Raw genomic sequence first — 16,042 nt, forward strand, 5'->3', positions numbered from 1 at the left:
AAAAAAAAAAACCAAAGGAAATAAATCTTATAATAGTAATAGCCTTCTTATGTGGCTGGGCCTTTAAGTAGTTGAGAGTGGGCACTGGCACATAGACAAAGGACTGGTAATAGAGAGGATATAGAGCCTGCTCTGGTTCTCTTATATTTATTGTCATTCTTGTGTTTATATAGCTCTACACAGCTTCCAGGAATGCAACAGAAGTACAGGAGCCCCAAAGAGGTGACTGTCATTTGAAGCTTAAGCTGTGCTAGGATGAAAGGTCTACTTTACAGATGGGCCCAGTGATAGGTGGAAAGGCGTAGTGACTTCTCCCAAGACCTGTAAGTGGCAGGCTGGGGACTAAACCATGCTTTTCGACTTCAGATTCTGCTCTCTCTTCTTTGCTCTTCTACTTCTCAATAAAAAGGTTCCTGTTATTTGATCTTCCAAGAAATCTCTCCCTCTATCCCTCTCTCATGGCACTGATCTTCCTCTATCTTTTACAAAGGTGATGCATTTATTTATTAGTTCATTCAGTTAACCTCCCTGTCTAACATGACTCCGTGGAAGGCACGGAGAAGAGCCAGAGTGGTTCCTGCTTTAGAGAAGACAGAGGTGACTTCATTTTCCTGAAGACAGAGAACATCTAGGTATCCCAGAAGTCCAAATCTTCTAGGTCTTCCATCATCTTTGATTCTTGCCACCGTACATCTTGGTGCATTGTCACTCAAACCCAGTCTTCCACATCACCCTTCCCTTCCACTGAGCCTTTTGCAGTGTTCTGTCATTAATCTAAAATTCTTCATTTACCATCTCTTCTCTGAAAATGCACTTTGCTTCTTGCTCTATCTCAAAATGCAGCTCTCAAATAATGGTTGTGCTCTTTACTTACCCTGATCTATCCATGCCCTCGCCACTGGTACTCAATGTACCACAGTGCGAAGAATAAAGCATATGTCCTCTTTGCACTTCATTGATACTTCCAGAGTATTTTTCCTCTCCCTCCTCTCAAAAGCCCGGCTCTCTTCAAGTGCATGCCTTCCATATGGACCACCCAGTTGCCCTTTTTTCTTGGAGTCAACTAACAATCTTGCTCCACCCCCCTCATTCATGAAGATTGAAGCTGATGGATCACTGCCTTCCTCTCCACCATCAATCCTCTCAACATTCTTGGAGATGTCAATCTCCACATAGGTAATTCATCTGCTCAGGCCTCTCACTTAAGTTCTCACTTCCAAGATCTTGTCCTCCATATGATTTCAGCCTCCCACTTCACATTCACATTCCTGACCTTGTCAGTACCATATCTATACACCTCCAAAATTTAAATTTCATGCAACCAAATTGCTAATAATCTCTATCTTCACAGCTCACTTTTAAAGTACCTCTGACTTTTTCTTCCACTGGGACCACCATTGACTCCTCCACTTTTTCTCCATTTATCATATCCTCATGACCTCTTTTCACTCTCTACTTAGCTCATATTACCCAGAATCCTTGCACACACCTTGCCATGTATTCTCTCTGTCATACTGGCCAGGAAATCTTTGGTTAAAGTTACTCTTATTCTGTACATGTCTGCATTTGAGCAGCTAACCATGGCTGAAGAAAAACACAGCATTGTACTCACCGGTTACCTTTACATTTACAACAACACATCTCAGCTGGACCCTCAGCATGGCCTGGCAGTTCTAAACTTTCCAGTCCATTCACTCTCCTAGCACCAAGAGAGCTAGAAGTCATATTTTTTTGTCTGTCTTCAGCCCTCCTCCTCTGCTCACTCTCAACTGGTTGTTTTGATTCATTTCACTGAGAAAATAGAAATAATCAGAAGACAACTACTCCATCTTCGATTAACAAATTCAGCAAATTGCCTGCCTTTATATCCCACATTGTCTTCCCACTATTCCTATCTAGAGGAATGGTCCCAGCTCTGGGTTAAGACCAAATGTCACCACTTGCACACTGATTGTACCATCTCTGCTGTACATGAAGGCTGTGGTCCTGCAGTTGCTCCCTCTGCCTGCTGATAAATTTCCCTTCCTACTAGGTTTCTTTTATCAGTGTACAATCCCATCTTTAAAAACCCCCTCTTGACATTATATGTCTTAATATGTGTGCCACCAAATCTATGCTCCCCTCTCTAGCAAAAGTCATTGAAAATATTGTCTGTTCTTGGATTTCACATCCTTACCTCTCATTCTGTCTTTAACGTTTAGGCTTTTGTCCTCAGCATTCCATTGAAATTCCTTTTGTTAAGATCATCAGTGACTTCTTTACTGACAAAACCAATGGTTGATCCTGAGCCTTTAGCATACTAGACTTCTCAGAGCACACGGCAAGGGTTTTTACTCCCTCCTTCTTGAAATCCCTTTGTTCATTTGGTTTATAGACCTGATAGTTCCAATTTTCTCCAAATCACTGATCACTCCTCACAGCTGCTTCTCCTCCTTATGATCTCTAAATTTTGCATTTCTCCAAATAACTCCTAATTCACTCAGAAAAATAGAAGGAACTGAATAGGAACATTAGACTCCTAGATCAAAATACACAATTATTCACACAGGATTATAGACACATAATAGTTCATTTTGATAAAATTGAAGACCAAAATTAGTCAATCTCATATCAACTTTCTTTAGTATATAACAAATTAGGCACTGTGCTAAGCACTGGGTATGTAGATGGATAGATCAACTTTTTTACTTTCTCTCTTTTAAACCAGCATATACTAAGAAATATTACTGTGTATCAGGTACTGTGCTAAGCACTTTCTGTGCATTATCTCATTTAATTTTCACAACTATCTAAGGTTGGTAGTATCATTATATCTATTTTATAGATGAGAAAACTCAGGTTTAGATTAATTATATAATCATCTATTGTGTCAGACCTTGTGAGTGGCTGACATGGGCTTTGAAATGAAAATTAGTAAAGAGAAACCTCACTGACATGCGTCAGGAGGCTTTCAAGGGGGAGCTTTCACACCTACCACTCTATAAATCTCAGACCCCACTGAAAGAGACCAACACCATAGTGTTTTGGCTGCTTTACTACCCAAAAAAGAAGAAGGTTTCACCTTCCACCTCCCTGTAACAGGCTCAGCCAATGAGGCTGTCATAAATCGGCCACTGAGAAGCCACCATATGTAGGACTACATAGAACAGTCCTCCCAACTTGGCCTTTTCCTCTATAAAAGAGTGTTTCTCTCATTTGTTCTCCAGATATGCCTATGGTTTTGCTATAGCTTGCTTATCCTGGATTGCAATTCTTTGCTATTCCCAAATAAACTTGATTTTGCTAATAAACTGACTGCTTTATTATTATTATTATTATTTTATTTTGTTATCATTAATCTACGATTACATGAAGAACATTATGTTTACTAGGCTCTCCCCTTCACCAAGTCCCCCCCCACAAACCCCATTACAGTCACTGTCCATCAGCATAGCAAAATGTTGTAGAATCACTACTTGTCTTCTCTGTGTTGTAAAGCCCTCCCCTTTAGCCCACCCCCCACATTATACATGCTAATCTGGCTGCTTTATTTTTAAGATGAACAGAATTTAGGCTGTCTGGCTCTACACATAATCTGAGCCAATTTTCAACCACTTTTGACCTGAAGAAATGGCAAACATTATATTAAGTTGTTCCTTTGGAATAAGGGAAACTTGTAGGATGAGGAACTACCAGAAATATACTATGTAAAGTATAAGTTGGGTAAATAATAGCAAAACACCATCAGGTGGTAGCTTTTCATAGTGAATGAAATTGTACTCAAGTACAATCAGGTAGTTTTTCTATTAATTGCTCAAAGTGTTGAAGGAAATAGATTCTAACAACTGGCTGTTGTGTTTAAAGAAGACACTTTCCAAACACTTAAATGAACTCACATTTTGCTACTTCTTAAAATGAAAACAAACATTTTTCTTTTGAGGTTTTGGAGTCCTTCAACCCCTGAGCTGTAGCTTTTTAGCTGGAATATTGATGAGAGGCAGTGCTGATCAGTCAAAATTAGATAAACATTATGTGCTGGATAAACATTCAAAATCAGAAAAATTGATTTTTAGGGATTACAAAGTTTAGACATCTAGGGTGAAGTCTTGCAAAAACAATGTTTGTTTTTTAAGCAATTCTACAAAGAGAGCTGGTTTAGGACAGCAAAATTATAAACAAGGTTCCCAGGCATCTAGATTTACCCTTTTGAGCCACATCTGCCTCTTTTCTGTCTCAGAAATTCTCAGTCTTTGTTTCAATGAATTGTTCTGGAAATGCATTTACCCAGTATTCCCATGACTGATACATTGAAATGGAACCCCTCCCATGCAGATTTATGCTTTATATTTCAACCTAAAAGGAAAGAAGCTCTCAGAACTCTTGGTATCAGACAGTGGGTAGGAAAGTTATTTCTTTGAAGGGTCTAGACCTAGGGACAAGTCTTAATGTTTGGGAAATTAATCCTATTTATTTCATAATAATACTAATACAATGCAAGCATATCTGGTGCTTTATGAGTTTCAAAGTGCTTTCACATGTAGCCTGTACTCAAAACAGTTCTGATTTGGACATTGAGGCTTTCAGAGATTAAGTGACCTGGCTTGTGGGTATGTGATTAGTTTGTAGCAATGGCTGGGAGTAGAGATCACAACTGCATTTCCAAATCTAGGCTCTTAACATTGCATCTACACATGGAATCTGCTGTGGAAGGGGAACAGACAAAGTTGCTTAAGAGTTTGATAATAGGCAGCCAATCCCTTATTTGCCATTTCTTGCCTTTCATAATTCCTTATGGAGGAAAGAAAGATTTCATGCAGTAAGCCACTAATAAGAAACTGTAATAGAGGAAATATCATTTTCCCTTTTATCCCTTTATCTTGACTGAGACTCCTCCCACCCCATAATGAAAGACAGATTAACAAAGGAAAAACAAGTTTAATGACATGTATATGTCCTGTATAGAGGTGAGATACCAGGAAAACTGAGTATAAAACTCCCCCAAATGGCCCACACCACCACCTTAAACATTTTTAGTTAAAGACAAAAGAAAGGTATTTTTGTAGGAAAAGCGTCTGACAAAATTCACTTCCTATCTTTGATGAAAAGTCAGCAAAGTTTGACAACTAGAAAAGAACGTTTGAAAACTTTAAAAATGCTATATTCTAAAAAACCTATGTATACTTAAGGGAGAAACATTAATTTAAGATCACAAATAAACAAGGATGGCCACTACTGTTTATTACACTGTACATAGATTCTGGCTAATGCTATTAAAAGAGAAAAGGAAATAATAGTTGAAAGGATCAAAGAAAAGATATAAAACTATTATTATTTGCTGATGATACATTTAGTTTCTTAAAAATAATTAAAATCAATGAAATATTTGAACTAAAGAAAGGATTCAACCAAATTGTCAGAGACAACATCAGTTTGAAAAATTAGTAGGGTTTCACTACATTAGCATTAACCAACCAGGAACTGTGATGAAAAAAATTTTAACAGAGGAAAACTGAATTAAATCTCTGGGTTTGAAATTTAACACTAACATTAACTTGAAGATGAACTCAAGTAGCCCCCAAAACTTTGTAACCACTAACAGGTGGCAATTTCTCTTTGTTCTCCCTATTTTCTAAGTCTCAGGGTCAGAGATAGTGCAGAAAATTGATTTTGCAGAACCCAAGATATCCTGTCCCAGAGTACTGAGGAGGACCTGCTAAGAAAAAGAACAAGCAATTGAATCAGTGCAAGACTGTCTGCTTAGGTCCTTGCAAGTTGCTACATTACATATCTGTGAAGACCACAACTTCTCTCCCACAATTTCCCTTTAAAAACCCTACTGCTGGGGGGCCATCAGGTGAGAAATTGGGGATCAACAGAGGTGAGGCTTAGAACCTCACCCCCCCTGTTCTGAGGGAAATCTTCTGCATCCGTGGATGTTTTACTGCCCTTGTCTAGCTTGGATTAACACATAGTCTACAGGCACACACGTGATCATCTACAGTTGCTCTCTTACAACACTAAACTATGTTTTCTACCTTTATCTTGTATCTACCTACCACTTCAGCATTTTATTAAAAATAATAATAATTGAGAAATGTGGTATCCACATACAAGTCAAGTATAAAAATCAAATGAATATTCATATTTGAACTGATTGTTTATAGTTCATAATGCATGAGCAAAACCGAAAGTTTCTGTGATGACTGCCCTTGTACTGTTCACCATGTAACTTATTCACTATGTAAGAATTTGTTCTCCATGTAAGAACTTGTTCATTATGCTTCAGAAGATTGGAGACTGATGAAAATTAGGCTTGGGGTGGATTAATGATTGTGCATTGAGCATTGACTCCCCTATACAGAATTTTATTGCTGTTAACAACCATTTGATCAATAAATATGAGAGATGCCCTCTCAAAAAAAAAAAAAAAGTACAGACTTCCAATTGTAAAATAAATAAGTAACCGGGATGTAATGTATAGCATAAGGAATATAGTCAAAATATTGTAACAACTTTGTATGGTGATAGCTGGTAGCTAGAATTATCATGTATATAAATGTTGAATCACTGTGTTGTACACCTGAAACTAATGTAATACTGTGTGTCAACTACCCTTCAATAAAAAATAATTATCTACAAAAAAAACCAAAAACAAAAACAAAGAAACCCTACTGCTTATGCTTTGGGAGGACAGTGATTCTTTAAGGTAGGAGCCTACCATTCTCTCATTTACTGGCAAATTAATAAACTATTCTTTTCCTTTCCTTGAAACCCTGTCATTGTGTTTTGTGATTTGACCTAGGTGACAAGGACCAGTCTTTGGTAACAAAATGTTTCCAACTAACAACAGCCAACAAAATGCATATAGTGTCTAGACATTAATTTAACCAAGGTTATACAAGACCTCTATGGAAAAAACTTTTGAACTCTACGAAGTAACATAGAAGATGATTTGAAAAAATAGAGAAACATTCTGTTCTTGGATGGCACCATTTACTATTATAAAGGTATTTATTCTTCACAAATCCCTAAGTTTAGTGCAACCCAATAAAAATTCCAGTTGGATTTTTTGAGGAACTTGATGTATTTTTTTGAAATATAAAAAGAAAAATAAAGATCCAGAAATAAATTAAACTTGAGAAATAGGAATAATGAGGGAGATTTTCACCAGTTATGTAAATTCTTAGTAATAAAAACAGTGTGGTTTCGGTACAAGAATAGGCTACCGGGGTAAAGCAGAATGCTCAGCAGCAGACTCATGCATACATGGTCATCTTCATGATACATATCACATTGCAAATCAATTGGAAGAGAATAGATTATTTAATCCATGAAGTACTTATGAAAAAACATTGAACTCAGATGGGGAGTTAGAGATAATTTTGGTGTCCATCCCTTGAGAGAGAATGGATAAAATGTGTTTGGAAGAACAACATAGAGCCCTGTGAAATGGTTAGTAAATTAGATGCACACACACAGCAACATGGATGCATCTTAAAGGCAATGCTGAAGTAATGCAAAGTAACATAAATGAAATGCTCACAAATCATCGATACATATTATACAAAAACAGATACAAATAGGAATGGTTGTCAAGGTGGGGTGGAGGAGGGAGCTGGGAGTGGAAGAATAAATAATGATAAAAACACAAATTTCATATCAATGGCTACACAATCTCATCGTATAACAGTGTTAACATAGACTTTGGAGTCAGGCAGACCTGAATTTGAATCCTAACTTTGCCATATCCTACCTGGATGAACTAGAATAATCATTTGAAATTTCTTACAATCAGTTTCTTCAGTTGCTAGGTGTGGAGAATAATAGTTCCTGTATCATTGCATTGTGGTGATGCTTAAGTGGGATAATGCATGTAAAGCACTGAAAACAGTGCCCTACACATAGTAAGTATTCAGTAAGTGAACGCTATTGGGAAGGGGATGAAAAAAAGAACCAATACCTACAGATTGAAGAGGACCAGTCTTGCAGAATGCTGTGGACATCCTCTGAAGCTTCTGCTCATTGCGCACTACACATCTCCCCAGACCAGAAAAGCTGTGCCTCTCATGATGTGTGCAGGATGGACCTTAGGAAATGAGAGGAGGGTCTGCTATGTGAGTGTTGCCAGCCTTTCATAGGATCAGAAGTAGAATCATTTGGCTGTTAAGGAAAGAATTTCACAACCTACAATGTTGTCTCAAGATCTAGGACATAAAACCACAATAATACCTGTGGGTCGTCTTTGTAACTTGACGACATGAAGGATTTTCTCTGTTTGGTGCATTGGGTTAGCCTGGCTTTTGACTGTGCTCCAAGCCCAGGATAAGAGGCAGAATAATTTCTTCTTGTGCCTATTGGAAAGTTTTTTTTTCTTCCCCTTAAAAGCTATTTGTTTGGTTATGGGGAGGCAGAATGTGGAAAAGTCCGGATTTAAGGACTTCAACACACGAAACTGGAGCAGAAAAATGAAATGCTTTGCTTAAGTGATAGTGCCAACGATTTTAGACTCCTACTCCTGTAGAATCTCTGGTCTCTTCAGTTTATTGTTAAATACAGGCACACCTCTTTTATTGCACTTCACTTTATTGTGCTTGGCACATTTGGTGTTTTTTACAAATTGAAGGTATGTGGCAGCCCTGTGTCAAGTCAGTCTGTACCATTTCTCCAGCAGTATTTGCTCACTTTGTGTTTCTGTGTCACAAATTCTCTCAATATTTCAAATCTTTCCATTATTACTATTTTTGTTATGGTGATCTGTGACCAGTGATATTGGATGTTACTACTGTAATTGTTTTGGGGCACCATGAACAATGCCTATATGAAACAGTCGACTTAACTGATAAATGTTGTGTGTGTTCTGACTGTCCCACCATTATCCAGCCCATGGATCAAGGAGTAAATTCAACTTTTAAGTCTTATTATTTAAGAAATACATTTAGTAAGTCTATTGCTACCATAAATAGCCATTCTTCTGATGAATCTGGGTAAAGAACATTGAAAACTCTCTGGAAAAGATTTACCATTCTAGATGCCATTAAGGACATTTGTGATTCATGGAAAGAGGTCAAAATATCAACATTCACAAGAGTTTGGAAGAAACTGATTCAGTGGAGTAAGTAACTGCAGATGTGGTGGAAATAACAAGAGAACCAGAATTAAACATGTGAAGCCTGATAACGTGACTGAATTGCCGCACTCTCATGATCAAACTTTCATGGATGAGGAGTTGCTTCTTATGGATGAGCAAAGAAAGAGGGTTCTCAAGATGGAAACTACTCCTGGTTAAGATGCTGTGGAACCTGTTAATGAGACAAGAAGAATTTCATGTATTACATAAAATTAGCTGATAAAGCAGTGGTAGGGTTTAAGGAAGTTGACTCGAATTTTGAAAGAAGTTCTACTGTGGGTGCAATGCTACCAAACAGCATTACATACTACAGAGAACTCACTCATGGAAGAAGGAGTCAATCAGTGTGGTAAACGTCATTATTCTCTTATTTTAAGAAATTGCCACCACCGCTCCAACCTTCAGGGATCACCACCTGATTAATCAACAGCCATTAACATCGAGGCAAAAGATTACTACTAACTGAAAGTTCAGAGAGCATTTTTAGCAATAAAGTATTTGTAAATAACGTATGTACACTTTTTGACATATTGCTATTGCACACTTAATAAACTACAGAATACTGAAAACATAACTTTTATATGTATTGAATAACCAAAAAATTCATTTGACTAGCTTTATTGTGGTGGTCTGTAACTGAACCCAAAATACTCCGAGGCACGCCTGTACCTGGAATTCTTAGCAAAAACACCTGGACAGCAAATATAGATTTGCTTATAAGTAAACTTGTAAATAAAATGTAAATAAACTTGTCAACCTCTGTAATCACATGAGCCAATTCCTTAATATTCTTAATAAATATTCCTTAATAAATATCCCCTTCCCCCTCTCTTTCTATATATATATATATAAAATATACAAATTTATATAAAAATTATATATGTGTGTGTATACGTTTTATATATATGTATATATGTGTGTGTGTGTGTGTGTGTATATATATATATATATACAGAGAGAGAGAGAGAGAAACTCTAACGGGGGATCCACAGGACCCCAGAGGGCTGGCAGCTGAAAGAAGTATCTTCTCTAAAGGCTTTAGTTGAGACCTGTCAGTAGGACTCCAGGCCTCGCACCCAAGAGACCTTTGGGGATCTCATGGGAGGTCAGAAACAGCTCTCGGTACAACGGATTGTTTCACAAAATAGTTTTCTATTATTTGAACCCAGTCAATTTCAAAACTAGAATGAACCTGAGAAGTCATCCAACTTGTAGATTCTGGAGATAGTAGAGGCATAGTTTTTGAACCTCTGAATCTCCACATAAACACAGAAAGAGGGAAGCCAATATCTCGTGAACATTTGCAATAGAATTAAGTGATAATGTGTCCATATGACCCCAAAATATATGTGGATGAGGATAAACCAATAGTCATAAAACTTGCGGTAGCATCTGTGAGGAAGAAAGCAGAGGTCAACAAAGGCTTGTTTGGGGATTCTGAGAACAAAAGAATCCCAAAACAGACAGAGAGAAACCATTGGGAAGCAGGCAGACAAGTTATGGAGCAATAATTTAAAATGGGAGTAGTTTTGCCCGTAACTGCAAGCTCCAATTCCCAACTTAGAGTTAGATTTCAGGAGCTGGAGCAGTGTATCCAGTGATGTGTTGGTAAGTGTTTAAAAATACAATTTGTAGATTTTTCTGATTTTCTGATTCTGTAAGTACTCCCATCATGGCCAACTGTAAGCTGCCGACACGAATATGAAGTTGGGAAGAAATGCGCTCAATCACCTCTTGCGAGGTGGAAGCCCGCTGTGAATCCTAGAAAGAACCAGGGCTCTTTCCCTGGACTGGTGGCACACCGAGTACAAACTACTGGGTGGATTCAAGACTGAGTAGGACAAAGACAACAGCCGTGAAGGAAGGAGGAAGTGAAGATTAAGATTGGGGAGTGGAACAGAGCCAGGAAATTTCAGAGCGCAGGCTGCCATATTCCTGAATACCACACGAAAACAAAAGAAGAAGGAGCTCTGTGCAGTTAGGAAAGCTCCCCCAAACCACTCTACTTTCTGAAAATTCAAGACAACTAATGTCAGATAAAAATGAGCAACAGACATTTTCAGCTTAAAATCTAATATAAAGTTATTGTAAGAAGTTATTTAACTCCATGGTTTTCAATCTGCTGCACACGTGAATCATTGGAGGAAACAAAACAAAACAAAATCAGAAAACACTCTTCCTGTACCATTTGTCCTGGATAGGACACCGCACTCCTGACTACCTACAGTGAGTTAAACTGACCTACAGTGATGCTGACAACAGTCGGATTCAACAGCCTTCTACCATTCAGACTACTTCCTCCGCCTTTGTACCTGTCTCCCAGCTGCCCAGAGATTTTCACCTGGAGGGGCCCTGTGCACCCCCAGTCATGTGCCCAACTGCTTCATTCTGATGAAAAATTATTCATTCTTTGCTCTCTTCCTTTATGGCTCTACCTAAGAGCTGACAAATCCATGACAACTAATGTTTCAGTAATTAATCTTAGCTTAGTAGAGATTCTCTCCTTTCGTACAACAGCTGTGGCATTACATCTGTTTTCACAATAGGACCCTCAAGGTATCGCTAGTATGGGGATTTCAAAAAATTTTAGATTGGCATATGGGGGAGAGATCTTTGGTCAGTGGACATTTAACAGTTGGTGGCAAACAAAAGAACCCTAAGCGGACTAGAAAGAAGGGCCATTCACGGTGGTGAGAAGCCTAAGAGCCAGGGGCCCTTTGGGAATCAGAGGAGCAATAACTCACAAACCATCTGCTTAGAGTATATACTAAGTAACTCAATCCCAAACAAATTTTGATTTTCAGGATTCACATTCCCCAGAAAGAAACTTTAGATGGTTTATATTAGGTCACATGCCCATTCCCTTGGTAACTAAGTGGAATTTTAATCGGCAGCTCCAATCAATATGGAATTTCTCAAGAAGGGGAGAAAAAAGAGAACAGATTTCCAATAGAGGCCCTTCTGTAGTTCTGCCTGGTTCCAGTCAGCCTGACTAGGTGACTTGATGAACTTTTGTTAAATGAATTCTAAATGAACAGTTCAAGATATTTTTAAAAATCAGCACTGATGTGCCTGGTTCACATATGATTCCACACACTGTCCACCACACACTGTCACTGGCCCTGGACCTGGCAGTTCTTTGCATTCACCTTAGGAATACCATCATTATATATCACTAATGAAAGATTTTGTGTTGAGACAGAGAAGAAGGTTATATTGTATACTCCACAGCAAATGAACTAAAATCCTATTAATAAACTACCCTAAAGACAAGAAATAACAAGAGCTGGTAAGGTTGTAGAGAAAAGGGAATCTCTGTGCACTATTGATGGGAATGTAAATTAGTGTAGTCACTGTGGAAAACAGTATGGAGGTTTTTCAAAAAGTTGGAAATAGAACTACCATATGACCCAGCAATTGCACTTCTGGGTATTTATCCAAAGAAAATGTAAACATGAACTCAGAAAGTTATATACATCACTATGTTTATTGCAGCATTATTTACAGTAGCCAAAATATGGAAATAACCTAAGGGTCCATCACTGAATGAATGGATAAATAAAATTAAATGTGGAATACACACACATATGACGGAATATTATTCAGCCATAGAAAATAATGAAATCTTGTTATTTGCAACAACATGGATAGACATTGAGGGCATAATGCTAAGTGAAATAAGTCAGATAGAGAAAGATAAGTCCTATATGATCCCACCTACATGTGGAATCTTAAAAAAAAATACAACCAAGCTACAGAGAATAAATTGGTGGTTGCCTGAGGTGGGGGTTGCAAGAAATTGGTGGAGGGGGTCAAAAGATAAAAACTTTGAGTGCTAAAACAATTCGTGGGCTGTACAGCATGGTGACTATAGTTAATAGTACTATATTGCATATTGAAAGTTGCTAAGAGGGTATATCTTAAAAGTCCTCATCACAGAAAAAAAATGTAGCTATGTGTGGTGATGAATGTTAACTAAACTTATCACAGATCATTTCACAATATATACAACTATCAAATCAATATGTTACATCATTATATTACACCTGAAATTGACATAATATTATGTGTCAATTATACCTCAGTAAAATAATAAAAAAATTAATTTTAAACATTAAAATATTTTAATAATAAAACTAAAAAAAAGAAAAAAACAGAAACTATCCCAATGTCCATTATCAGTAGAATGGACAAATAAAATGTGGTATATTTGCAGAATGGAATACAATATAGTGTGAGAATGACTGATCTACATCTCTGTAATACGGACAACCTCACAAGCACTATGTTGGGTGAAAGAAGCCAGACAAAAATGAGTACAGATTGTATGATTCCATTTTTGTGAAGCACAAAATAAGCAAAACTGATCCGTGTTGTTCAAGGTCAGGCTTATGGTTACCCTGGGGGAGGACTCAAGACTGGGAGGGAGCTCAGGGCAGCTGCCAGGGTGCTGGTCACACTGTTTCTTGATCTTGGTGTTGGTTCTGTGGGTGTGTTCTGTTTGTCAAATTCATTGAGCTGTGCATTCCTGAAATGTGCATATTTTTGTGTGTATATTAGATAGGTCAATAAATGTGAAAGAAATCTTATTAGACATTTCTTCCCTTCTCAAAGGCCCTCTTTGGCTGCCTGGCCAATGAGGGGTTCCCCTCCCTCTCTTGGGTCCCAGCTGTGTCCCTGCTGCATCCCTAATGCTCAGGACCCCTCATAGCTCCCGTGAAGGTCTAGTCTTCTGCTCTATCTGCTTCTTTCTCAGAGAATGGCCCTGGCTGGCTGGCCTTCTGGCTTTCTTTAATTTTTCCACAGTTCTTGTGAATAAAATGTTCTCTGTCCCATTACAATTTCACCTGAAAAGTATTTGCAGATACTTACAATTTTTGATTTACAAATTCTCTCCCTAAGGGTTGGACTAGAAGAGGAGACCTATTCCACCAACTTACAGTCTAAATATGCTTCTTCATCTTCCCCCTCTCTCTGTTTTCCTTCTCTTGGGGAACTTGGACACTAAGTACCAAGGGGATCACCCTTGTGATGTGGGCTCTGCCCATGTCTTCTCAGGCTTCACCATTTTCAGTGGCTGCTGCTGATGTATAAATCCTTCAGCTCCCTGGCCCCTTGCATACGAGAACTCCAACATATTGCAAGAGGTGGGCTTCCAGAGTTCCTCACAGAGAATAAAGCTAAAGCTGCCCACAGTTTGTAATTTATTAACATGCCCTTTAATAGTTGTCCCCTTTCCCTGCCTCAGTTCCCCAATCCCCTGCAGTTTCCTAGGATCACCCCCCAAGTTAGACTGTTCCATGAGAATCCTTGTCTCACTGCCTGAGGCTGGGGGAACACCAACCACGGTGGTGACGCACCTTTCCCAGGAGCATACACACATGCCCACATGAACATGTGCACCTGCATACACACAGTGAATTATATTAGTATGTTGAGGACATACCCTAAGGTGACCTCCAATGAGTCATACCACTTGTATAATCCCTTCACCTTGAGTGCAGGTGGAACTTGTGACTTACTTCTAACTAACAAAATAGGGCAAGAGTGCTGGGACAGTCACTCCTGTATTTATGTTACATTACAGGAGACTAGAAAGAGAGATTCTCCTGTCAGTTCACATGGCAAGGAACTGCGGTGGTCTCTAGGACCTGGTTCTTGCCTCTGGACAACAGCCAGCAAGAAAGTGGTGACTTCAGTCCTGCAACCTCAAGGAGATGAATTCTGCCCACAACCTGAGGGTGGCTGGCAGCAGATCCTTCCCATGAAGAGCCTCCAGATTAGAATGTAGCCCAGCTGATTCCATGATTGCAGCCTTTTGAAACCCTAAGAAAGAAGAGCAAGCTAGGCTATAAATGGAAATTCTGAGATAATAAATGTGTTTTTAGCCCCTAAATTTGTGCTAATTTTCATTTAGCAATAGGGACATAACTGGCAGAGATCTGAGATCAAGGTGCCTCCAGGGCCAACTTTGCACTTTGCTCTGTTATCTGAGGACAGCCAATATGACCACCTTTTCATGTTCCTCTTGAATTGTTTTCACTAAAAGTGAACATTTGAGTTGTCTACCAATTCTCTGGTGAATATAAGTTTCTCCAATAATGTTTCTCTATAAATCCCTTCTGGAGAGTTTGATCCAGCAGAGCCTGATCTTTCCAATATCGGGAACAGGTCAGGGCTAACAGGACCTTGTTCCATGGCTCTTTTCAAAAGTCTGTGGGGTTGTAACATGACATGCAGAGTTCTTTTCATCTTCCTGTATATGTCATGCAATTAACTTATGAATTCAGACAATCTTCTAAAATGTTATAAGGCCCATGCCCTCTCCTTTGCTCTCTGGGAAGTTATGAGAAATTTGACATTATTTAAGCAGCTCTTTATATTTCCAAACACTATTTTAGCTTCCGAACAACTTTGGAGCAGAATCAGTTTAGTCTCCTCTTGTTCTTGTTCTTTCTGATGTCTGCTTTATCTAGCATTTCAGGACTGTTTCCAGTCAAGATGTAAATATTTCTTCCCTGGAGATGGGGTGCAAGTGGAAGTGAGGGAGAAGATTCTTCTGGAACCTCAGCATCTCAGTCTGGCCGATGGAGCTTTCCACTAACTACTCCACCAGTTAGTCCTCATCTCTATTGGTTGGCGCCAGGTTAGGCAGTAGGCCTGTTCTCAAAACCCAGGCCTCTACTGTGTCCCAAGAGGAGGATTCATTTTATAAGAAAATCAGAGACAAAAATGGAATCTTAAAAAATCACCTTTAATTTATTTCCTTGCTCTATCAGCACACTGGAAGCAAAAAAATTAACATTCCGATAAGGCTGTATTCACCCTCTCTTTTTCTGTGAATAATTATCATACTACTTTATATGTGCACCCATTAAAATAAAACTTTCAAGTAGGATCCTTTCAAACTCAGTCTCATCATGATTCATTGCTATG

At 38.5% G+C, this 16,042-nt stretch overlaps 1 protein-coding gene across 1 annotated transcript in view; it reads left to right on the forward strand.

Moving 5' to 3' along the window:
* HAO2 (hydroxyacid oxidase 2) overlaps nt 1–16,042 on the forward strand; it is a 262,966-nt gene that overhangs the window by 212,745 nt on the left and 34,179 nt on the right. The window lies entirely within an intron of this gene.

Source organism: Manis pentadactyla, chromosome 4, assembly GCF_030020395.1.
Source record: "Manis pentadactyla isolate mManPen7 chromosome 4, mManPen7.hap1, whole genome shotgun sequence".
Lineage (NCBI taxonomy): Eukaryota > Metazoa > Chordata > Mammalia > Pholidota > Manidae > Manis > Manis pentadactyla.